Source organism: Spermophilus citellus, assembly GCF_964194105.1.
Source record: "Spermophilus citellus genome assembly, chromosome: 5".
Classification (NCBI taxonomy): domain Eukaryota; kingdom Metazoa; phylum Chordata; class Mammalia; order Rodentia; family Sciuridae; genus Spermophilus; species Spermophilus citellus.
In genome coordinates, this window is record NC_138186.1 from 94,657,169 (window position 1) to 94,684,262 (window position 27,094).

The 27,094-nt window shown below is 36.2% G+C and overlaps 1 long non-coding RNA gene across 8 annotated transcripts in view; it reads right to left on the reverse strand.

The window, feature by feature from the left end:
- Positions 1 to 26,600, reverse strand: part of LOC308649603 — a 47,771-nt gene extending 21,171 nt beyond the window's left edge. For 5 of the 8 annotated variants that reach the window (XR_014022122.1, XR_014022123.1, XR_014022124.1 and 2 more), the window contains exons 1-4: positions 26,372 to 26,600; positions 23,982 to 24,057; positions 1,168 to 1,294; positions 150 to 237 (exon numbers count right to left, since the gene is read on the reverse strand). This is a non-coding gene — a long non-coding RNA (uncharacterized lncRNA). The remainder of the gene's footprint in view (positions 1 to 149; positions 238 to 1,167; positions 1,295 to 23,981; positions 24,058 to 26,371) is intronic. The other 3 variants (XR_014022119.1, XR_014022120.1, XR_014022121.1) reach the window with 2 other exon arrangements.
- Positions 26,601 to 27,094: the final 494 nt, after the last annotated feature.

The following is a 27,094-nucleotide window of genomic DNA, read 5'->3' on the forward strand; positions in this document are numbered from 1 at the left end:
ATAATCTAGTTATTAGTTTTGAGACTCCTTGATACAGTTTAGATTATGCTCTAGTGAAAGATTTTACTATAAAATCGAGGATATAATCTAAATGCAGATTTCATACACATTTTTGAAATTTATTTCAACAAATATTTTCTGATACTCACCAGGTATCAAACTTGTCCTAGGTACCGAGGTGAAAGTACCGAGGTGAAACTGTGGACAAAGTTGATAAAAGTTTCTGTGCTCACAGAACTTACATCCTACTTTGGGAAGAGAGGCAATAAAGAAATAAGAAAGATAAATAGTAGGTTGGATAGTATAAGTATTATGAAACCAAGAAAGTCAGGAAGGGACAGGGAGGAATGTTGGGATGAGAGGGATATAGCAATTTTTTTTTTAACAGAGTTGTGGGAAAGCCTCACCAAGTGTGACATTTGAGCAAAAACATGCAAGAGTTGAGGAGTGAGCCCTGTGGATATCAGAGGGAAAAGAATTCCAGGCAGAGGGAACAAACACTAAGAGTCAGAGAATATGTCTGACATGTTGGAGAGTAGGCAAGGTGGCCTGTGTGGGTAAAGGTGAGCAATGAGAAAGCAGTTAGCATTTAGGCCAGAGAAGCTACAAGTATACGAGGCCTCATGAGCCATGGTGTAAACATTGGCTTTTGCTCTGGGTTGGAGAAGCCCTCAGGGGGTTCTAAATAGAGAAGAGGCTTACATATAAACAGAATTGAGAATAGATAGTATGGGGAATAGAGGATAATGCCAGTGCATTCATTTTCTTTGCTAGATAACAAATTGCCAAAAAAATTAGCATCTTAAGCCAACATCCATTTATTATCTCACAGTGTTTGGGACCAGCCAGGTTAGCCAGGTCTTCTTAAGAATGGGTCTAGGTATCACCCAGGGCTCAAGTCTCATCTGGAGGCTTGACTGGGGAAGGGTCTGCTTTCAAACTCACTCAGTTTGCTGACAGCATTCTATTCAGCTGCCAGGTTGCTGACAGCATTCATATTCAGCTGCCAGCTGTATAATTCATGGTAGCTGTCTTAGTGGAAGAGAGAGATAGAGATAGAGGAAAAGAGAGAGGGGGGGGGGGTGGAGGGGGGGAGGGAGAGAGAAGAGACCCCATAGCAAGTCTGTTAACAATAGTCTTTCATAACAACATGATCATGAGAGAGACATCCCATTACCTTTGTTATAATGCTTTGGTTAAAAGGAAGCCAGACTCTATGTACATCCAAGGGAAGGGAGATTCCACCAAAGTGTGAATGACAGGAGGTATGGGATCATTGGAGTTGTTTTAAAGCCTGTTAACCACAATTAAGAAAAACTAATTAGGACATTCAGACAAGAAATCTGAGAATTAGACTAAAAGAATAAAACAATATATATCATGTAATCTTTGTCTCTTTGGTGCTGATAATGGCTTGCATTTGATAAGCCAAAGACTTCAAGCTATTTCTCTGGGCATTTTTTGGCCTCACTCATTCTCCCTAGTTTCTCACCATCAGGCCTGTAAAGCCCTTGCCTGAGTGTCCATCAATATTCTCCATTCCATCTTGTCTGAAACAGAATGTACAGTGCTCCAATCCTCCTTCCTTGATCAGCACTGCTCCCTGAAGCTATGTGGGGCCTATGTTGGCCATTCCTGTGAATCAGAGGGCAGGGCCCAATGTGGTCCTCTGAGACTCCTAAGTTTGTGCTTCCCATTCTCCTTAAGATTGATGGCCTACTCTAAATCCCATTTAGTAATTTCTTCTTGGACCACTGAGGATTGATGGTTTCATGTTTTTCCTAGTGCTTCATCCTTTGGCCTCCAGGTATCCTCGGACCAAATCCTCCCGTCATCCTGGGAATCTTCTCCACAACTATTTTTTTACATTAAGAGTACAAAAATGTTTAATTGTTAATAAACATCAAGATATCACATAGAAAAGTTTGCCTCATCATGTCCAGGGCCCAGACTCAAGGTTTATTGAGATATTTTTGCAGAGTTAATAGATGAAAAAGATATAATTTTTCATTTTAACTTTGCAGGTCTTCTAAAGTTACATCTCTTCCACGTTTTGGCCCAAGGTTCTACTGTAATCTGGATGTGCTTATGTGGTTCATCACTTATATTAGTGTCATACTAAAGCATTGGGCCAATATTGTTGGTGAGGGTGTGAAATAACTTAAATACATCTGTTCTTTCCTCAGTTGGGGCTAGAATTTTTGTGAAGCCATCTGACTTTCCCACTCCATAGCCTCTTGTCTTTCCACCTAATACACTGATTATTTTAGTGTCTCTGGAATTCTGTGGCATTTCTTCATCATTCTCTTTAGTGAGGAAAAATACATGACTTCTCTATTCATATAGCACTTCTCCTGATCAGGAAGCCTCAGTCTGACAGCAAGCCTGTCAGGCCATCTTGCCCTCTCTTCCATCTGTCTTCTCAAATTCTTCACACCTTTAAAATTTCTTGGAAATGTTTTATTGTTCACCTAGTCTGCAGACCTAATTATCTTATGCCCACACACCTACTCTATAATCTCAGCATAGAGACTGCTCTATCTTATAAAAACCTCCCTCTGCTTGCAGTTCCTTATCTTCTGTCATCAAGAAAATCTCTGACCCCTTTCCTTTCTATACCCCAACTCCCAGTCTGTTATTCCCTAATCACCAATTGAATGATTATTTAATATTTCCCATAAACACACAAGGCTCAATAGGATACACTGTTCCAAAATCACCACAAAGTCTTTGTCCTGAGGCTTCACATTATGATGTCACTCTGGTTGTTATCAACACATTAGGATTGTAACCTCATGTTGGCTCCACACATGAGCACAGTCCCAGAGAGCAGCATTTCTTCCAGATTTCTTTAGAAAGGGTCACATAAGTCATTTAACTCATATGAGTCAAAATTTAGGTCCTTCTATGAGCAGTCCGCACTAAGCAGACATGCCCTCTCAGGTCTCCTTCTAGCTCTGCCACTCTTCTTCCAGCCAGAGAGCCTCCGGGTTCTGTGAGTCATCCTTCCCAAGTTAATAAGGCTTAGATATCATTTTGATAAAAGACAGTGTAAGTTGTTACATCTAGTTCACTTAATGCTTAGTGTGGAAGCCTATTGCCCCAGAGTTTTCTAGTTCCTGACATAAATACTTTGTAGCTAAGCATATGGAACCCTGCTTGATGCATAACTGGGCATCAAATAGTGCTGAATAACAAAAGGAAACTTTTATAATGAGATCTTCAAAAGAGTCAGAGAAAGGGTATGAGCTTTCTAGTTAATAAGACTAATATTTAAATCACAGCTTGCTATGGGCATGATTTTTATTTTCTCTTAAGTCTCAACTTCCATTTTTATAAATAGGGATAATAACACACCCCATATGGCTCTTGATAGAATGAAGTATATGCACCCACTTTACAGAGTGCCAGGTCCCTAGTGAGCCTTCCCCCTTTTGAAGTGGGTAAGGGTCTTTTGAGAATCATAGCACATCTGCTAGGCTGTACACACCAGCTTTTCACAGAAGAGAACTGACAACGTGCTTGTTTGGGCCGTTTGGCCAGGGAGTAATGTAGATTCAGAATTTTTCCTGTTGTCCTTCCATTTCAACTAGTCTTGGCTACACAAAATGTAGTAAAGCTATAACACTTTATATTAGTTTCTGTCATATTCATGAACTATGGAACCATAAAATTCTTAGATCCACCTGGAATGAATACAGAGGCACCAAGGAAATTAAAATAAACAAGCAAATAAATAAAGCAACATAGCTAGAAGCCACCAACAAGCTCAGACTTGACTTACTATTTACCTTATTTATGTGACAAGGATCTTACAGGTGATATCCAGGAAGGCAAGAGCCATTTCAGTGCTGCACACTCGAGGTGTTTTGGGCCTTCCTAGTTTCTCCCTGTACACCTTCCTGTACCAGAGGTGTCTGTCTCCTGTACCACAGAGAGTCTGTGGGTGTCAGAAAAGAATGGGTATGTCTGTGGAGAGGTCTGATAATAAATTTCATTCAAGAAAGAGTAACATTTAAAGATGAATTAATTATCCATTGATTTGTATCCTATTTAATACTTCAACATTCCATGTTCTCTGCACTACTTTGCATTGTCACATTATCTTGGAAGTATATACTCCAGGGGAATTTGATCAGCATCCTAAGTACAATAATTTAGGTCACCAAATGACCTTCAGCTCAGGTGGCTAAAAGGGTAAGAGAAAGGGTATGTATGGGCTTTCTAGTCAATCAGACAAACTTTTGAATTACAGCAATTTGGAAAAAATATTATTTCTTGTTGATTTTTTTTAATCCAAGAAGTAAATGAATAATCTTTAAAAGAAAAATGTAAGCAATGGAACTACATCTAGACTCATTTTGGTGTATTAGTATTTTTTACCAATTTTTAAAGAACTGATATCAGTTGTGTGGGGGTTTTATTGTATTTTCTTTTCTAAAGTGAATTGGTGTAAATTTATTTTTAAAAATCTTGATGTATATCTGGCTTTAGCACAAAGAAAAGAAAAACAATATCCTTCTATTTGCCATTATGTAATCTTTAAAATAAATAGTCAAAATTCTACCCATGTCTGAAATTTATGTGCTGTGTGTTATTTAGAAATAGTTGCATAAGAATGTAAAGATTAGAAATTTACCAATAAAAAGAAAGAGACTTAGATCAATCCTCTGTCTAAGGGTTAAGAATATAAATGATATATGAACTTTTAGATGACTCTGAGTATGTAAGACAAATTCTATGAAATTCGTCACAGCTTCAGAAATTAAATAATCTAATATTTTGGGATGTGTAACTGCTGATGTATATTTTTAAATAAAAGTAATACTATTTCTATCTGGAAGAATTTACAACATTAGCATTGATCATTCATTTCCTTATTGTGATTATGGATGATACTTATTTCTGGGTGTAGTAAATGTGGATGTAAATGACAGATAAGGATAAGCATGTTAACTGTGCATGCTGCCAGAACAGTTTTCTGTTTAGTTTATGACAATCCTCTGACATTTAGTGCTAGCCTGGTTTTTTGGTGTTACAAGTTTAGAAATGTTCAAATTGAGGGGAAAACAAATCCACTGGGTGAAGGAACCTCAAAACCAAAATCCTCAGCTTGGGGAGTAGAGTAACTTGATTTAAAAAAAAAAACTGAAGGTTTTTATAAGGACTTTAGGAATAAATGTTAGTGTAAATTTGAGGACTTTCCAGGTTCAGCCTAACAATTCACAAAGAAAAGAATAAAAATCAAGAGAGTAATAGAAAAAGGTCATGAAAAATCAATCCCATTTTATCACTAGGGGCACACCAGGATCAATGCCATAAGACATCTTCCCTATTTAAGTCTTCCTAGAAAGCTGGTCACAAAAATTTCAGTTGTTCCTTGCTGGATGGAACAACTATCAGTTAGAAAGTCCTTTCTTATATCTAATCTCATTTCCTATGTTCCATTTTAGAAACCATATTTTCTTAGGGTAAGTTTTCAGTGTAAACAAAAACCAACTAGATTCTAACCTCTACTGGATAAGGAGAAGGTACTGAAGAGAAAACAAGTTTAAGAGATGTTAAGAGCACATTTTCATAGGTGGTGGATTTTTCCAAACACTCTTGCTAATGGATTCAGGCTCAAGATCTTATCTCAGGACATATCTGGTGTCTGACACCCCTTTGTGTGCTTATTTATAAGCCAGCAACTCCAAATACTATGTATTAGCTACTATCTTCACAGAATCCATTCAATTGATGTGAACTTTTGTGTGTTACCAATAACAAAATAAGAATATCTAACTGGAAATACGCAATTACTGTCATGTTCAACCTCTAGCATAATAGAAATATGGATTAGGCATGTACTCATGGGGTGGGTTTTGGGTTCATGAAAGTTCTGAACTACTCTTCAGTCGTGAAAAATATTATAAATCAAAGACGAAAAGAAAACATTCAAGTGCAGCCTTGGGGCTTTGTGTTCTGCAATGGCCTTATCAATATGCTAACCTGTCTAAGGATAAATGCTTCACATCTGCTATACCTCACTGGCATATTCAGAAGAGGAGCATACTGTCTCCAAACTATTTCTGTTCCTTCAGAAAAGACCACAAAATATATGTTGATGCATAACTTCATTCTATAGAGCAGAGGCCAAAAACTTGTTTTCAAAAAGATCTTCTAAAATTTTACATCTATTTCATGCATCAGTAAAGAAATGTGCATTATGTGCTTCCATTTATTTTACCATTAGTTCACTGATCTTGCATCCTATAGGGACAGAAAGCCAAAGTACCTTTGTCTCTCAAGACCCTTACTTAGCCACTATGTCTTCTCTTCTAGCATTGTTTTTAAAAAGTCTGGTCTCACAGGCTCTCTGAAGTAAAAATAAATTCAAACTTAATGACACTGTCCTGAATTTGTGTTGATCTTTAAAATTTATGAAGTGTTTTTACATAATCTTATCTGATTCTCACAGCCATTCTATGGGGTTAATCTCACAACCATCCTATGAGGTAAGGAATTTTATTCCTATTTTACAGATATGGAAACTGAGACCAACAGAAGAAAGGCTTCATTACTTGCTTCAAATTACCTAGTTAATAACTTGCAAAGCCAGTCTGAAACTCAAGATATCTGGATCAATTCAATAATATCTTCCTACATTGTCCATGCTGCTTGTGGTAGGCACAGTTCTAAAATAACTCCTGATTACCTTCATTTGGTATAACCTCTTCTCTTGGAGTGCCCCTGGAACCTCTAAATATGATGAGATATCTTGCCTGTGCTTAAGTTACCTTATATGACAAAAGAGATTTTGCAGATGCAAGTTCCTAAATTGATTGAAAGAAAGATAAGGAGATTGCCTGAATCTGCCTAACCTCATTAAATGGGCCCTTGCAATCTGAGTCTAGAGATCAGAGACAGGAATTCATAGATATCGGAAACAAGGATTTGATGTGAGGCAATTTCTCTGTTGCTGGCTTTGAAGATGGGAGGTCTTCATGGCCAGGAATATGGGCAGCCTCTAGGAATTGAGAGCAGAGCAGTCACACTGACAGCAAGGCAAGGGGCTCTCAGTCTTACAACCACGGCAGGAGGAACTCAGTTCAATTAATAGCCTGAAAGAGTTTGGAAGTGGATTCTCCCCAAGCCTGCAGATGAGAGTTCAGGCTGGCCGGCATCATGACTTAAGCCTTGCAATTCTGTGAGAAGAAAACCCAGTCATACCATGCTGAACTTCTAACATTCACAGCTGGGATACAACAAATCAACATTGTTTTAGGTGCTAAGTTTGTGCTAATTTATTTTTCAGCAACAGAAAATGAATAAACTACCACTTATAAATATTTAGTGAATAATTATAAATGCAAGACACTAATTTTTATTTCTAATCATTTTACTTCAAGCCCATGTCTAGGAAGGTTAATTTTTTTAAAAAGCAGCCTAGTGCTATATAAAATACTATTAATACTTCTCTTTATTAGTGGAAATACAGAGAATTATCATCTCTGTCCTCTCAAGGATGTCTCTTATCCTGACTGATAAAATGGGCTGGGGGAGTGACATGTCTCTTTTGGAATAATGACTTTCATTCTCTACATTTTCTTGTGCTGTCACAGAAAATGCTAAAGCTCTAGATGAGAAAGCAGTGTCACACAAGTGGGGAGCATCTGTCACCTAAGTCTGGGGGCAGAACTTCCTGCTAATCTGCTTTGGGCATATCTACCTGACTGACACATTTGCCTGGAAAGTACTGGGCAACATATCACACTGCTTCATGAACACTGTCTTCTACCTTTGCTACACGCTTGCTAGGGTATATATAGTAAAAGTCGTGCCTTCTGTTCCCAGGACATTTTGCTGAGTACATTTTAGGTGAGAAAAAAGTACCTCTTCAAGTAGGTTACAGGTGGGGAATGTATAGAAGAAATGGAGTAAGATGAAGGAGATAAAGCAAGAAAAAAGAACAGAGCCCCACGTTCCATTGGACATTTGAAAATGACATACTCTCAGTTTGTCATTTGCGTACCAAGGAATTGAAATGAAGAAATCATGTATCTTAAATATCTTAAGGTATTACTGCATCAGTAAGTCAATTATTATGCAAGTTTTCATATTTCAAATTTCTGCAAAAGTTCCAGAAAATAGGTATATGTGGTAGCTAAGTTAAAGAAGCAATTTTTAGTTTTATGCCAGAATACAGTCACTGATGAAGGTAACAAAAAATCTTATTTTGTTTGCAACTATCCTTATAATCATTCATCAACTATCATTTTTAATTGTAGCAATATTAGATAAATACTTCCTGTTAAGACAGATAATTGTTAAGGTTTAAGAATTTTAAGTAAACTAATGTTAATCTCTTTAACCACATAAATATATTTTGAAAATATATTTTGGGGAGGATAAATTCCATGTAATTGCTAACAAGCGTGGGTCAAAGTGAGCATGTATTGAAAACATTATTTCAAGAAGTTTTGATACAAAGCAGAGAAGCTACATGATATTTAAGCTCTTGGTTTCCAGGGTCATTCTGTCATCACTATTTCTTCATTTATCAACTAATCAGATGATCAACTCTTTAAGAAATATTTTTCATCTGCTTGTAAAGTTTTTCAAGGAGACTTTTTCCAAACCAAACTAGAGGATATTTTTGGAAACTTCATATTTCTGGAAACAAAAAAACAAAATGGGCTTTTTCAAGTCTACTTTTCTTCAAGTATGGAAAAGAGAAATAAAATTTAAGTGTGCTTTGATTTTCCTCTTTCCTTTGAAAATCAAGTTTTTCTATTTTTACTTATTTCTGAAGGAATTAAAAGCTTAATATCCTGCAAGATCTCTCCCTCTTTTTCCCTCTTGTATTATAAAGTCAGTATCTTGAATGGAATTATGATTTCCATGGTAGACTAAGTTAGTAATGAAATAAATGTAGGTTTTTAATTATGAAGAATTATGTTCCCTCAACTTCCATTGCAGTGAACATCTGGAGTTAGGAGTGATCCTTACCAACACTGGTGTCAAGGCCTGGGTTAGGAGGAAGTGTGCACTAGAGGATGCAGGGAATCTAGACTACATAAAATTAGTACCTGGAACCCTGTGAAGTTTTCTGTACCACCCCATTACCATATTCAAGTTCTTCATCAGCTTGTTATTTTCAAACTAACACATGATTTTTCCCTTAAAAGAGCAATTATTCTCTTCAGAAAATACACGCAGCAACGAATTCCAATCTGGCCATGAAACAAGAGTGCCATTGAAGGCATAAAAGTGCCAAGTTTTAAGTGCAAGTTTTTTTTTTTCCTTTCCTCTACAAAAGAAACATACATATAGTTATTTCTTTATTTAAAGACATGCCCGCCCACAAACATCTGAGAAACATCTGTAGACAAAATGCCAAATTGCATAGTCAAATTTTGACTCACACCTCACCACCCACCAAGACCCCTGTCAACTCACAATAAACACCTTTCTAGCATCTGCCCCAGAGAAAGAAACGCCACATTACCCAAAGGTCAGAGCAAACAGATGTCACTTATTGCAGACCCTAATCATATCCATATCCAACCTTAGGAGACTTGCAATGAGAGCCAACTTCTGGAATAGGGGTTCTTCCTTTTGGAGACACTCATCCCTGTGTCCTCCCTCCCTCTGACTCAAGCAAGGGAGGCCTCAAGAGGGGCTGTCCCTGGAGGCTGCCCCTGCATGCTGCTGACAGAGCCCATGATTGAGCACTGGGTTCAGGGACTTCTTCATGGTTGGCCCACATCTGAGCAGTCTTCCTGCTTCTCATTCTGGCAGGCTTGCAAGAATGAGAGCCAGCGTCTGCAGCAGCTTTCCTGGTTGTCCATGGAAGGCACAGGACTGCTCTTCTCTGCTCTCGTTTCTCTGTGAACACATCTCCATACCTCCTTTTGTAACCCTCATCATGTCCAATAGCATCAGTTCACCTTTCTGATCCTCAGAGTAAGAAAGGAAAGGAGAGAAGAGGCAAGGAAGGAAACCAGCAAGCAAAGAGGGAAGATATGGAATTTATATGAAAATGTTTAAAAGACAAAATTGGCGGTGCAATTTATCTTTCTTCCTAATGGATAAAGAACATGTGATATATATCTATATATAATATATTTATGTATTTTATTATCTTATTTTATTTTTAAAATGTGTATTTAATACTACCCATCTATAAAAATGAAGGGAATCTTGTCATTTGTGACAACTTAGAAGAACCTGGAGGTCATTATTATAAGTGAAAAAAAAAGCAGGCACAGAAAGACAAATACTTCACAATATATGTGGAATCTAAAAAAGTCAACCTCGTAGAAGCAGAGAACAGAAGGGTAGTTACCAGGGCTAGAGTGTGGGGGAAAATGGAAAGATGTTAAATGGTGGAAAATTTTAGTTATAAGATTAATACATTCTGAGGATATAATATGTACCATGTCGACTATAGTTAATAATATTGCCTTAAAAACTTAAAATTTGTTAACAGAGTAAATCTTAAGTGGTCTCACTGCACATCACCCACAAACACCCCCTACACACTAAGATAACTGTGTGAGGTGATGGTTGTGTTAACTAATTTGATTGTGGTAATCATTTTATAGCATATATATTTATCAAATCATCATGCTGTATACTTGAATATATACAATTTTATTTGTCACTTATGTTTCAATAAAACTGAAAAGAACTCTGAAATTTTTTTTTATTTTATTGTTGGTTGTTCAAAATATTACATAGTTCTTAATTAAATGAAACTATCATAGCTCACTTTTCATAAAAATTTTCAGCCCCAGGCTACCTCAAATACACATGTACAGGTAGGGCTCACCTTCACCCATTTATTGAGATAATTCTGGCCATCATGTGAGTCAGTGTTAGGAGCTCCATCTTCTCAGTGATGGTACGGGGAGAAGTTTTGCTGTCATGATCCTGGAGTGGTTCCATATGCTCCATGAAATCTTCCTTCTCCATTCTTATGACTGAGCATCTGTTTTCTGTTTTTGTGTGGTAGGATTTTACCCACTTGAACTAGGGTCTTTTCCTGCTCTGACCCTTCGACCACAGATTGTAGCCTCCTGGCCAACTTTTCTAACTTACTTTCCCCTGGAGTTTGAACTCCTCTCTGGTTGGATTGTGCTCCAGTAATGACAGCAGCCAGTTCCACAGATAATCTATTTCTGCCAGGGACTCCTTTTATATTATTGGTAATTCTCACAAAATAAATAGCAATGTCCCTTTTTGCAGGTATATATACCACTACTCAGAATCAGATATTTAATGTATTAATCAAGGCTGAATAGATAAACCAGTGGAAAAGGCAGTTGTCTCTGATTCCAAAACCTCTGACTTCCCACCCCATTTCATTGCCTCCTCTGTGGAACATTGAAACCATTCACCCACCATCCTCAAGGACCTCCTCCTTCGGAGATGCCAGAGGGGTTGCTACACCCACTTCACGGGACCCCAGAATATCAATGCCAGGACTGTATAGACCTAACTTTAGCGACTGTAGGAGAGGCTGTTTTTCCCCTGGCCTGGTTCCACAGAGCAACTTTACTCTCTTCATATTTAGACTCACTTTTAGATGATATGATGTTTCTATGGTAATCCCACAAAATTTTAGCATCATCCCAAAGGTTTCTTTAAATATTTTTTTTTCTGATATGAGAAGAGGCAAATGTTCAAAAGTGAAGGTTTGTGGAAATGTTTTTCTTTTTTTTCATACAAACATAAGCTTCCATCAAACCTTATGGCATTAATGGTGATTTTTAAGAGAGTCTGATTTCATTTGAGTTGATCAGTAAATTTTATGGAACTTTAACAACCCTGAGTTTGAAAATCTTACATGATTGCAACTATCATATGCTCTAATTAAATTATCCTATTGAAGAATAGTGAGTTTTCTCGTTTTATTTCCTGTCCTCTGAGTTCTTCAAATAAAGTCTATCAAATAGAATAATAATTGAACATCTCTGTATACAATGTACCAATGTTTATACAACATATCCATTTTTCAAATATCCATTAGTAGACTGATATCATTATAATATTCCACCAAGTTTTTGATGTGTTTATTGATCAACTAGAAAAATGAGATCTGTCCTTTCTGAATGATGAATTTCTTTAAAAGTATTGAGGAAGTATCACCTTGTTTGTTCAGATGTTTCCGCTCCAGATCCACAACTATTTAAAAATTATTTATAGGTTTGTCAGCATAAGGCTTTGTCTCCATTTCATATGGGATTTTCTAGGTCTTTTCAGTATGGAGAAAGACTTGTATTATAATTTGTTGGTAACATATAGATAAGGAAATGCTAGATGCTACAACAAACAACCCCTGAATGTATAATAATTCAAATAGAATAGAAGTTTACTTCTTATTCATATAAATTCAAGAGCAAATATGTCTTATTGGCAGATAATATTTTTCAAGTCATAATACAGAAACTCAGGCTATTTCCTTTTTGTGCCTCTGTCATATTTAACAAAGCCTGTCATGCAAAGAGTAAACGTCACCTTTGTTAGCATTCTAGTACATGGAATTCAGTCATATGGCCACATTTAACTAAAATGAAGGCTGGGAAATAAAGCCTAATTGTGGGTCCAGAGAGAAGATGAGATGAACTTAATGATCCCACCAGTGTGTTCAAAAGTAGGCAGACCTAAATTTGAATTCTAGCTGTACATTGAATTCTTCTATGACTCTTTGCACTTCAATTTCTTTGCCTTTTAAGAGATAACAAAACTTCCTTCAGTAATTGTTGTTAACCTTAAATGGAATAATGAATATACAAGTGATTAATACATAGTATGGTTAGTTGAATCTGAAAGGCCACAATGCTTTCAGTCTCCAGCAACCTTTGTGCTATCAAGATGTTCTTCCTGATATTTTGAAGTTTTAGCAATGTTTTACAAATGTATACATGTTTCCTGAGAGATTGGATTTGAAATGTTTTCACTACAAAAAATTCTATGAGGTGGTTTATGTTGGTTTGATATAACCATTTTACATATATAAATACAACCAAACATCACAGTGTAAATCATAAAAATATACAATTTTGTCAATTATTCCTTAATAAAGCTAATGGGGGAAAAATGAAAAAAAATCATAATTTGCAAATATATCTTCTAGTACACCTCAGTTTCAAGTTATTCCTAACAAAATTTTACAGAATGCACTGACAAGCTGATTTTTCCCCCCTATTTTTGCCTTATTTGATTTGGTGAAATGATCCACTTTGGGAGAAATGGAAATAATAGCCATAATTTAATTCAACCATAATGATGGCTTTCAGATCCTGCGTCCACCAGAATGGGATGAACTCTTGAATTCTCTTCAAAAGTGTAAAGGTTGCCAGTCCTAAGTGTTAAACATTCATGGATAACTCAGGTTCAGAAAGACATTTTGCCTTTTCAAAATCACAACTCAAACAAAAAACAAAATCTTAGCATAAACAAAAAGAAAGATCAGGGTCATGTTTTGATAGGCTGTGCAAATCATATATATTTACCTCCTTTTGGCTTCCCCAGATATAGTTTATCCTTTGTATTTCTTTTCCTTTTATTTATTTGTGTTTTTTTTTGTACCAGCAGCAATGGATTTCTGCCAGAACTGAACTCAGCCGCTTCCCTGGGAATGTTGTCCAGTTGCTAATTTCACTACCGGAACTGTGTTCCCTTGCGTTCTGGCCTATTTCCACACATGCCTCCACTGGAATAAAGGGTCTGACAGTTCTGTGGATAATGGTAAACATATGTAGCCAATGCTGTGCAATTGCTTTAGAGCCAGAAAGTATTAGTAGGTATTTCAGTTGTTGGAGAAAGAAAATTAGTGTAAGGAACTTCATCAGGCACCAGAAACTCCGAGAAAATGACATGTTCATGATTTTAATGCACAGCAAGAGTCTTCCTTCCTTCTTTCTTTCTTCAATCATCGACTAATTATAAATGAAAGTCAGACTATTATAACAACCTGATTCCAAACTTTAAAGCTACAGGGGAGAAAGCTGGGTTGAAGGAGAAAGAGAACATTTCAACTTGTTTCTTTTGGATAATATTCCCATTTCAAGTTAGGCCTTTTGCTTCTTTAAGTGTACAAGAGAACTTTGACTTCCTGAGTACACAAGGGACAAATTACATATTGTGATGTCATTGCCTTGCAGCTTTCTCATACTACCAGGTTCATTAGTCATGCTGTCAATGTTAAGGAGTTAGAGAAGAAAAATTTTAAAGAAACATATTATCTCCATATAAGAATAAATAATGATTTTTCTTTGGATGCATTTCTTCAAAATTGTTTCCTAAATTACAGTGAAATTTAAGAAAGCTGTCTTATTCTCAGTAGATCAGCTTATATCACCAGTTTGATTAAAAAAATACAGTAAGCAGTATCTTATTTCCTACATAACTTACTTATTGGCTATATAACTTTGACCCATCTAAATGTTTTATTATTCTATATTATATTTTGATAATTGTAGGGAGATATTTTTATCAAAATGTACTTCAATTACTAATCCACCAGGATTCTTATCACTGGTGTTAAGTTGATACAGGTATTCCTTTGCCTCCTTTCCATTTCTGGCCAACACAGCTTAACAGTTACCACCTCATTTGCCTTGAAACCACCTGACATCCTTTACCTTCTGTTTTATTTTCCTGCCCTCTGGATGATTAGAATTCCTTCCAATATAATGAGAAAATTTCCTGACTCAGTATCCTAAGTAGGAGCTTTTCTACCTCACTTCAGAAAAAAAAAAAATAGCTGAGGAACCAACTGCAAAGACTCAATGCAGAGAAAATCGGAGATATTTTTTTAAGAGCATGAAGAATATTCTACTTGACTACAATTGAATGTAATATCAAAATACTCAGTTGTCTTTATTCCATGAAGGCTAATTGAATTTAAATAAAGATGTTGACACACTAGACTTGTTAAAATCCAGTTATATGGTGTAAATGAACCAAAGCAAGTAGGACCATTGGAATTCTAAACTAGGTCAGTTACTTTGGATGCACAGGTGGGATGGAGGATAAGTTTCAGAACAATCAGATCATTTCTGCATTGCCCAGTATTCACTTATATCAAGGCTTCTCAATGTTGGCACATTGACCTTTGGCACTGGGTAATTGTTTAAAATGAAGGGCTGTCCTGTGTGTTTTAGTTTATTTAGCAGCATCCTGGGCCTCTGCCTACTAGAGAACAATGGTGCCATCATCCAAATGGTGATAACCCAAAATATCTCCAGACATTGTTATAGGCCCTTGGGAGATGGGTAACAAAATTGCTTCTGGTTAAGAACCAATAAGTTTGACAAATCTATTTCTGGAGTTTTGGAGATCTGAGGGATCAGGCAGTGGTCTTTGAATTTATCAATGGTGATCCAAACCATGTTAGTGGTGGTTGAAATACTTGATTATTGGGAAAGGTAAGAAAGACTGTGAGGTATGTAGGGTGAAGCTACTCTCAAAACAAAAAAAGCAAGCAAACAATCCGTAAACCATTTCACTTTCTTTTTCTGACCCCCATGAAAATACATGGTTTGCCAGAGTGTAAATCTCTAGTGATAACCTGAACCTGCCAATCTAGTACATACTACATCTCCCTAGAGCTACCAGCATATAGGTACAGGGATAGTTAGACAAATACAAATAGTTCTGAAGTACTTTCACAGACCCAGGGTTAAGAGGTTCCCTCAGCCACCCTGTAAGGTAAGACGGCCAGGTGTTCTGGTTACTCTCATTTCTTGGGCAAGGAAACAAAATTTCAGAGTGGTTAGGTGATTTCTTCTAGATTATATAAGAAGAGTTTGGATCAAATCCAGGGCCTTTCTTATTGTTCTGTGTCCTCTAAAAATGAAAGTTAAACAGTGTTAGGTGGCATATGCTTATGCCATAAAAATATCTGCTAACAGATCCCATGAGCAGAGAAAGATAAGCATCTCCTCCATTGTAGAGGAGGAGATTCCAGCATGTGTTCGCTGAGGTGAACCTTCATTATATACCATGGGGCTTATGTTGAATATTTATCAGTTGAGCTATGGCAGCATGTTCTCACCAAGAACAAATAAAATAATATTTAATTCTCTCCCCTTTAACATTCAGGATTTGGATCTGGTTTGAAGGAAAGGAATCATTTTCTGGACTGTGACAATGCTTTAAACAACTTCTTGAACTCATTTAGCTGCCACTGCCCTGGATCCTATTGTTTTGTTTTTGACATCATCAGATTTTGATCAAAGGGTTCACAAAAATTAGAAATACAAAGAACAGAGCATGCTGTGCGTCAGCTGCTGGTAGAGAACAGATTAAACAAATGCCAGGGTTTATCACAGGCCTGGGACTAACCAAGCCAGCAGTTGCAAATACAGCAAATCTTCAGATAATTTCAAATCCCTTTTTATTATCGATTATAAAAATGAAACTGGGTGCTCAGTATGTTAATATGCATCCTCAGACATAGGATAACCAAAAGAAAAATACATATCATGCCACATTGTTTCTTAAAAATAATCATATAATAAAATGGCAAAATAAAGGATGTACTTTTTCATGAGTTCTGAAATGATTCCACCTGTGTCATACTCTCTCATGAAAATCAGATAGGGCCATAAAATCTCATTTATAGAAGTTTTCAAAATATAATATTTTAATACAACTGGTGCATGTTCTAATTTTTTTAAACTTAATATGAGGAAGAAACTAGAAACCATCAATAATTTCTACCTCTAAGGAAATATACTCTTAATTTTGGGATGTTTTAATTTAGCATGATTTCTATGTATTACACATATATTTAATTTTAAATTATATAATATCTGATGTATATGAAATGTATGAAGTGTACTAATAAAATGATATCATGAGCCTACAAGTCACACCAGGATGAAGAGAATTATATCTTGGACTTTCTCTGTGTTTTTCCCTGACCGTCTGCATACTTTTTCCCTTAATCCCAATTGAAGGGAAATCTTCTCTCCAAGAGTTTCTTATTTGGGGAAAATTTTATCTCCCTTGGGACATTTTTGGTGGTCATAACTTGGGGGATGGCATTGATGATGGCATCTAAGGATGTCACCAAATATTCAACAATACCTTAGGTCATCTCTCACAACAAAGAATTATCTGCTCCAAAATATTAGTAGTGCCAAGGTTGAGAAACCCTGTTCTCTTCTCAGTGTTGGATTTAACATGACTGTGCTTAAAAACTAGTTTTTTCACACAGACAGCCTTCTAATAACATGTTATTACATAACAAGTAATAACATTGCTTTCACTGGTTTTGGAGTTTTATAAGAATCTCATTTTGCTATTCAGTAGCCTAGGATTTTCTTTTCGTCTTCCCAGGAGTTTGTACCTAACTTAAACAACAAGATACAGATTTTGCTTTTATCTACATTTTTATCCAGCATTCATTATTTGCTAATGTTTGCAAGTCCAGTGGGTGTTAAATGATAAATGAATGTGATCTTAATTTAGGTTTCCTGAATTATTAGTAAGATTTGGTCTCTTTTTTAATAGGTGTTTTCTCAATTCATGTTTCATCTACTCTGAGGATCTTACTTTTATCTGAAGTTTATTAGTGCTCTCAATCTTATTTGTTGGATGAAAAAGCCTTCACTATTGGTTTATGACATTTCCTTTATTATATAATATGTTCTTCTACATACTAGAATCGGTTTCAAAGTTATCTATTTTGTTTCATTGATCTGTCAATTCTTTGCCAATGCCATGTGGCTTTAATCATCAGAGTTCTTTATTATATTTTACTGTATGATAAAATTGTGAGTCTGACTTCAATATCCCTTTATTCAAGATTTTATAAACCATTCTCATCTCTATATCTATTACCTAGATCAATGTTAGAATAATTTTCATTAAGCTAAAAAAATGGCTTCAATTTTAATTGGCAAATGAGAAATTTATTTTTAATAGTCTCCTTATTGAAACATGACATGTCTTCCACTTCTATCTTCCAAATTATTTTATGGTTTATTTTATAAAAGTAACACTTTTCTCTTAGTATTTTCCTAGTTATTTTGTGCTTTAGGTTACTATTGTGAATGAAATTTTCTAACTAGTTATTGATCACACAAACAACATTTATTTCATATATTCATCTTGTGCTTTACCACTTAACTGCCTCCCTTGTTTCAATAATTTTAGTTGTATCTCTTTAGTTCTGAGACTAAAATAATTTCACATTTGTAATAATTTTTATCTTATATTTACTCACACCTTTTATTTCATAGTGTAGCATTACTGCCATGGCCAGAACCTCAAAACAAATATAAAACAGTAAGACTAAACAGATTTTGTACATTTTTTAGTTTCTTGGGCACACTGCCCTTGCTTTGCCATTGAGTATGTCACTTTCTGTAAGTTTAATGAACATTGCGATTTCTAGTCCATTTCTACTTTCCTAATTAGAAATGGATGCAGAAGTTTATTAAGTGCTTTTTTGACATAAGCAATATTGGAAAATATCAGACAATCAAGTGTCTCAACAATTACATAATGTGTCAAGTCAGGCAGACTATGTAGGTTATCATGTGACAAAAACATGTATGTCTATTTTTAGCCCACTGAAAGACATTTGGATTGCTCTTGCAGGGCTGGTAATGCTCCACTTTTCTGGCATAGCTGTCAACATATCCTTGTGACTTTCCAGTATTGACCTTGGCTAGCCAGCACCCACGTCTTTCTCCCAACTCTACCTCTTCATTGCTTGACTGAATTTGCTGTTCTCCAGGACTAATCCTGCATACACATGGTTTAAAAAACCTTCAGCCAGAAATAACATGATACAATAGTTCAAAATGACTCAAATAGAAATTGAAAGATAAGATTTTAAACGTATTTCTACACCATTGTTTCAACTCAGAGTGCTCCATATATCTAGTTCAGTTAATCCACTGTTCACTTCCATTTTTTGAAATGAAGATAAAATATTAAGTCAGATTTTCCATTGCATACCATAATGCAGACTTTATATTATTTGTTTATTTATTTTAAAATTTTTCTTTTTGTGGTACTAAGGATTGAACCTAGGGGCACTTTAACCACTGAACCCCAGCCCCTGCCATTTTTTATTTTGAGAGGGTCTCATTAAGTTGCCCAGACTGGCCTCAAACTCGCTATCCTCCTGTCTCAGGTTTCCAAGTCTCCAGATTACAGGTGCATGCTAATATACACAGCCTTTTTAATTATTTAAATCCTGCTTATCATTAGTTAAGTTTCATTCCATGGGACTCTCTTCTGATATCTACCCTAAACTGAATTACAAGGAAAAAGTGCTCATATAATGTTAGATATAATGTTAGAAAGTTGCTGATAGCTATCTTGTGATAACTTTTCTTCATTTGAATCATTGTTTTAAAAGAAGAAATCATGTTTTTGCAACATTTTAAAATTTTATATGTTTTGTGGACCTCTTAGTTTCTTCTCTAAATGACTTAAGAAATTTTTCTGCCTCTTAGAAATTTATATCAGATGATAACTTTATTAACTTTTCTTTCTGATTTGGAAGACCAAAACGGTTTGTCCAAAAGCCTGGGACCATGAACTAGATGTTAAAAAAATGACATTTTTCATTTTGCACTTTTAACCTTTAAAAAGAAATTTCCTCTTACTTAGAATCTTTCACTTCCCATCTCAAAACAAAAAATTTACCATCCATCTTCATTTCTTTTTTCTCCCTCCCACAACAAACATACATACACCTGAATGCACAGCAACTAAATATTTCAAAGTCTTATTGACCATTTTTTGAGCACAAGTAATTTTAGGCAGCATTTGAAATTATGACACAGAAGTAATGCTAGGAAGTTTTGGCGTCACTGCCAATTGCAAATCCTGACTCCCTTACCTGCAGTGTTGCTTAATTTCTGACTCATTTTTTCTAAATATTTATAATAGGGAATTGATTCTGCTAAATATTTCTAATAATAGTGTCGCTTCAAGGAATTTTGCGAGAATTAAGTTGAATTACATAAAGCACTCAGAACTTTGTAAGCACGGCAAGTGCTTAATAAGTGCTGTTTATTTGTATTATTATTTTATGCTAAACAAGTTGGCTTTGAAGGAGAGGAAGGCAAGCTTAACTCATCCTTTAAATGTCTTCAAGACAAGAGCATGGTGCTAAAACATTATCCAATATATATTCTAACTTCTAGAAATTAAAGTGTTATCAGAGAAATTTTGAAATCATGATTGAGAATGTTACATATTAATGCCTATGCCCAGGAAAAGCAATTACACACATGAAAAAAGATATGATGTACTGACATACCCCTATTTCAACAAAGAATATTTCCCAGAGATATGTTTCGTTATGAGCTCTACACCAGAGGGAAAAACAACACAGGTATGTTCTTAGCTTATTTGTGGGGGTGGGCAGTTATCTGTCACCTACTAATGATCCTCTTCAACTATCTGTATGTAAAATAAGTTAAGGACCGCATTCAGTTATATGTAAAGGAAACCCAAAGAACAGCAGCTTGGCCACTGGGGGACTTGTTTTTCCCCAGTAGTAAGAATTCTGTTGTAGATCATTCTGAGCTGGGTTGGGGGGCTCCAAGAATCAGTAGGAACTCAAGCTTCCTATTTTTGCTCTTAGCATACAGCTTTTATCCTCATGGTTGCAATATGGTCCCTTCATCTCCAGGTTCACTTTGAAGTTACAGACAGGAAGAAGAAGAAGATGATAGGAGACAACTGGCAGACTTCTGCTTTATCCCTTTTATTCTTTTCAGTTAGAGCTGTGTCCCATGAACACCCCTAAGTGTGAAGGCATCTGAAAAGGTGTTTAGCCAGGCACATTGCTATCTGGAACAAAGTAGGGCATCTTTGAAGAGGAAGGAGAGAATAAATACTGGGAAGGCACCCTGATGTATTGCTGTATGTATCTTATCTCATTTCAAACCAACAAGAACTGCCATACAGAGGTATTATCATCTTGGGATTATGGATGAGAAAAGTGAGGCATACAGGGTTATATGAAGATTAAACCACTGTGCTAGAATTTAGGTCTGACTGATGTTAAAGGTAATGTTCTGGAACAGCTATGCCATATCAAGCCCTGGTGCTAAGACAGCACAGGAGCCCAGTGTCCCCTCCTCAATCCAGTGCCTAGGCAATGTGACTCAGAAACATTCTCTCACTGAGACCAAGCACCTGACTAGGAAGTGAGGCCAGGACCTGAAAGAATCTCCCTGCCTTTTGCTCCTTGGTCACTCATGTCCAGATCCTAGCTCCCAAGAAACACCTGGATCTCTTTTCTGTGCTACAGTAAAATTTGTCAAAATAAGTTCCATTTTAAGATTTATTATTTAGTTGTCACTTTTTTCTCAACCTTCTTTCTTCCCTATCTTCTCTGTTTTTAGTTACTGAGATGTCACAAGGTACAGGCTCTAGAGCCATATTATTGGGTTCAAATTCCAACTCTACCTCTGACTCACCTTGGGCAAGTTTCTTATTTTATGGACCTTGGTTTCCTTGATGATGAAATTGATATAGTACAATGATCACTTGGAGATAACACATGGACTGAATTAATTTGTATGTATAAAGCTCATAGAAAGTTTTCAAAACATCAAATTTTGTTATTGTTTTAGATCGAACTCATAGGTGGACATTTTGTTTGTGCTACTACCTGTAAACACAAGGTACTGATTATAGGTGTTCCATTTGATGAGTTTTTACACTGTGTACATCTATGTAACCACTACCTAAAACAAGATACAGAACATTTCCATAATTACTGAAGGTCTGCTCATATATCTTCCTGGCAATCTCTCTCCTATCCCAGAGAAAACCACTGTCTGACTGTACCAACACAGAAGAACTTTCCTTGCTCTTGGACTTTAAAGTAAAAAAGAATCAGACTTTACTTTCTTGTGTCTAGTATCTGTAGCTCAATACAATTTATTGAGATTCATCATGTTGCTGAATACACTAGTAAGTAGTTCAACCCTTTTATTACGGAGTAGTATTCCATTATTACCCTACAGCAATTTGTTTTTTTCTTGGTTATTCTCCTACTGATGGAAAATCTGGCTGTTTCCAACTTTTGGCAAATCTGAATAAGGTTGTCACAAACATTCCTGTATAAATCTTTTCATGGATATATACTTTCATTTTTTATTTTATAAATGGAGGGGTATATATGATGATTAAATCAAAGACACTGTGCTAGAATTCAGGATGTTAAAGGTAATGTAGAATCCTTGATGATAGGATAAGTGTAAATTTAATTTTCCAGAAAACTCTCTGATAGTTCTCCAAAATGGTGTTACAGTTTTACACTTCTACCCACATGATATGAGAAGTCTGGTTATGCAATATCCTCACTGACATTTAGTTTTGTCACATTTTTATATTTAAATCATTCTCATGAGTGTGAGATGGTATCTATTAAAGGAATTGAAATTTTCATTAAAAACCATAAAACTCTGAGCTCAGATGATTTTAATGATTCTATCAAAAAAAACAATCCTTAAATATTTAGTAAAACAGGGTGAGAGAACATGTCAGGTAGATCTAAGAGTCAGTTTTTGTTTCAGTCAGCATTTTTGCTGCTGTGACCAAAAGACCTGACAGGAGCAATTTTAGTGGAGAAAAATTTATTTGGCTCTCAATTCTGAGGTCTCAGTCCATAGATAGCCAACTGTAATTCCTTGGGGCCTGAGGTAAAGCAGAACATCATGGTGGAAGAGTATGATGAAGGAAAGCAGCTCAGGACATCACACCAGAAAGCAGGGGATGGGGTGGGGGGAGGAGATAAGAGAGCCTGCTTTCCAGATACAAAATATATACCCCAAAGGCACACCTCCAGTGACCCACCTTCTCCAGCCACACCCTACCTGCCTTCAGTTACCCTACAGTTAATCCCTACTAGGGGATTCATGCAATGATTAGGTTAAAACTCTTATAACCCAATCATTTCACCTTTGAACTTTCTTGCATTGTATCACACATGAGTTTTGGGGGGATATTTCACATCTAAATCATATGAGTTTCTTAACAGGTTTCAATAATTTCTTCCTCATTCCCAGTCCAGAGATTCACACTGCCACCAATTCCCAAGACTTGAATCGATTCTGGGTTGTTAGTTCTAAGTGGATTTCCCATTGCTGGCTTAGTATTCAGTTACTTAGTTCCTCCTTCTCCATCATCTTTCCAGCTTTTTAAATTTTGTTGTGACCATCTCATCTCCCATTTCCCCCTCTTTTCAATTTTGTCTTTAAAAGAAATCCCTTTACTGTTATTTTTATTGGGATTTAAGGAGGGAGTGAAACTAGATACAGTTACTCAATGCTGTCTCTCCCTTTGTTTCCTGCAGCCCCTCAGGTGCCCTTGGTCTTGGTGAAATTCTGAGTTCTAGTTAGGGAGGCCATAGAACAAGGGCTTGGAATGCAGACTCTAGGGGAAGTCTGGGTTTGATTCTTCCCTGACCACTTATAATTGATGTGAGTTGGGGTGAGTTACTTGGCATTTGGTGTCTCCATTTCTTCATATGTGAACGAGAAGTAATAATAATACCTGCTTCACGTAGTTAGAGGATTAACTAATACGGAGATCACATCTAGACAGCATCTGGAACACAGAAAAGTCTTCAAAGGTATGAGATGTCTTTACTGTTGTTACACAAACTAGTGTGAGAAAGGGCATTCTCTCAGAGGGTAAATAGTGGCACTGGTGTATATAATCCAAGTAGAAACTTTAAAAATGGTTCACAGGTTTCAATAGGAAAATAGTGTTTTAAAACTTTCTTATTCTTTCTTATTCTATTTGTGCTTATTTGATCCAAATTTATTTTTGTACCATGTACAAGTAAATCATATTGCAAAGCTTGCTTATTCTATTTGAGCTTATTTACCTGAGTTTAAGTTGATTTTTACACCATTCATAAATTAATTTTTAGCAAATAATTTAGTAGTGTAAAGATTATTTCAGGGGTTGGGGTTGTGGCTCAGTGGTAGAGCACTCACCTAGCATGCACGAGGCGCTGGGTTCGATCCTTAGCACCACATAAATGTAAAATAAAGATATTGTGTCCACCTAAAACTAAAAAATATTTTAAAAAAACATTATTTCAAAGGGATGGTTTAGTTTTAAGAGAACACAACAATTTACTGACTTTTTTAGCATGATTATATGGAAACAGATAAATGAGAATTTTATTCATTAAAGTAGGTATAGTAATAATTATCTCTTAGCAGTCAATAGAGAATTTCTTTTGAGCTTTTTTGATCATATAAAAATGTAAAACAATAAGAGAGAAATCAACTTAGTGAGATGATAATTATAATTCCCACAACCTATAAAGACAGCCTACTCAGACACATAGATAATATGATATTGAAGATAGATGACTCTTAAATATCATAAAATAGGAAAGGTTGTGAACATATTTGCTAATTCGATTTCTATTTAATCTTAAAAGCCAGTGTTCTGAACTAAACACAGCTGCCTACTTCAGCTATCAACTGGGTAAAATGCAATATGTCAGATACTAAGGTCAGCTTCCAGGATGAGAGGGATCTGGGTGGGTGGAGAGGAGCTGGGTAGTGTTAGCCCTGAAGTCAGGAAGAGAAAGAACAAAGCCAACGTGAAGAACCAGCCAAATCTGAGCAAAGAATATACAAGAACTGTTAGCTGAAACCCAGATCCAAAAAACTGCCAGAGAGGAAAGTAGGAAGCTTATGGGGGCAACCAGGGCAAAGATACATTAGATCTGATTAGATGTGTTTTCAAATTCAACGGTCTGATGCTACAACTGTGCTTCTGCTATCTGAAAAGAGTAGCATGGCACCTGGTGGCCGAAAATATTGCCATCACATGTTAACTCTTTAGTTAGAATAGGATTGTTCTCTTGCAAGAGTATTGCATGAACAAATACGGCAGTTTTCCCACACTATAAAAATTAACTCCTGCTCTATGAAGAGTTAAGGCATCTGAAGAATTGTAAAGGCCTCAGCCAGTTGCAAACCTTCTTATACATCACTTAATTTTACCATTGTTTACTCATGCATAAAATGAACCAATGGCCATAAAATGTTGTGAGATTACTTTCTTGGGAAATGTAGTCATTGCCCATTTTTTGCAAACTTTAAGCTAGTAATTTCTGTCTCATCCATCCAGAAATCATAGAATACTTTATACATTTCATTTTTTTTCTTAAGAAAAGAAATTCAAAACTCAAAATACCCCAGTCTTATTAAATGTATTTTCCCCAAAGTCCTTGGAAGTAAAGATTGTACCCAAAGCTCCTTCTTACATTCTATGAGGCTTGAATTTAATTTTTAATAAAATTTTACCAAAATTGAAAAAAGCACATGAACATAGTTAGACCCCAAGTTGTGGATGGTGTACAATTTCTAAAGTTCCTGAGTCAGTCTATGACTGGGGTCTATGGTTAAGAAACCACAGATGACTAAGTGCATTCAACAAATGCCAAATGTAATTGAAACACAGGAGAGGTGACAAACTCAGTTTGGTTCCCACTGTTGTTTGGTCATATCCATTTTAGTGAAATACAAGAACCTTTGGTCTCTGTGAACACTCTTTTATTCCACATTTTTAAACTGCTGTCCTGCTCTTTACCACAAATTCATTGTGTCAAAGGAAGTTGAAGAGGCAACATTCAAATGATCAAACTGTGGCACATCCCTGCACTCACTCAACTTCTTTTGGCTTACTCAAGCTTGGGAAGCCCATTGGTACCATAATCCTCTTGTGCTTCCCTTGTGTCCTTGTAGATTATACCTCTCCAGCCACTCTCCAGCTGACTGGCACAGGAAGTGACATCACAGCCAGTGCTAATAAACATAACTGCACTTATAATTTAAAACAAAAAACAACTATCATTTCGTGACAGCACATGATGTACCTAGAATTTTCTCCTCATTATCTTTTCCTCTCTCAAGAACAATATTGGGTAGGGTATCATAATGACAACAAAGTTAAAAACATTAGTATTTTGAAGGCACTGTACTAAACCCTTTATATACACAATACCAACAAATACTTATAACAAGCACATGAGATGGATATTACCTTCACTATACTAATGTTGACATGAAGTTCAAAAAGGTTAGGTAACTTTGCCTATGGTCAGAGCTTGTGGGTAAAGGGAGCTAGGGATCATATCCCAGGTTGCTGGCCTTAAGGCATCTGTTTTTGTGCTTTATATGCTTTCCAATGAATGCATAGAGCCACAGAACAGTCTCCAGCTAGACTCTACCTTCTTAAGGGTTAGGACTCTAGTGTTCAACTCTGTGACCTCCACTGAGCCTAGTCCTACACATTATGAACAATTAGTTCTGAGAAAGCAGCAAAATAAAGAAGAAAGTACGGGGATTAAATCAGAGCATACTACCTTTGAATCTTGGCTCCATTCTTTACTAGTATCGCATCCTTGGAGGTGTCTTCAAAATTTATATCATAGAGGGCTTCTGTGCAGAAAGCCATGAGGCATGTGAGTTTGTCTCATGTTGCAAAGCAAGCCCAGAGGAGGAACTAGTGAAGAGTGGGGTGGTCAGCCATGGCTAAAAATCTTCCAAGCCATCTCCTGTCCCTGTCTTGGTTGTGTATGGTGCACAACCTCCCTGAACCCTAGCCTGTTACTTGTAGAAGCTGGAAAATAACACTTACCTCATGGGCTCAGTGTTTCAAAATGAACCCCATTTAGCACACTGACTCACTGATTCAGTCAGTCCACAGTAAAGTCTGAGAATCTGTTTTCTAATCAGTTCCCTATTAATGCCAATGCCCCTGGTCCAGGGAGCCTACTTTGGGAAACACTGATGTAGACAGAGAAGAAAGGAAGGAGCAAGTACATGGCTAAATATAATATAGTTTTGTTAATCAATTATCTTTAGAGTGAGCATGGGAAATTATTTTAAAAAAGGAAAGCATGATAAAATCCAGGACAAACTATTAGGACTGAGAGGCATGTGTAAGAGAGTCAAAGATAATTTGATAAAACTAATCAACCAGTATCCCAAGAAATAACACCCAACTGCTCTCCAGATGTCCCATTCATAAGAGAAAGATGAAAATGTGCCCTATATCCAAGAGGTGAAAATACTGTGTAAGTAAA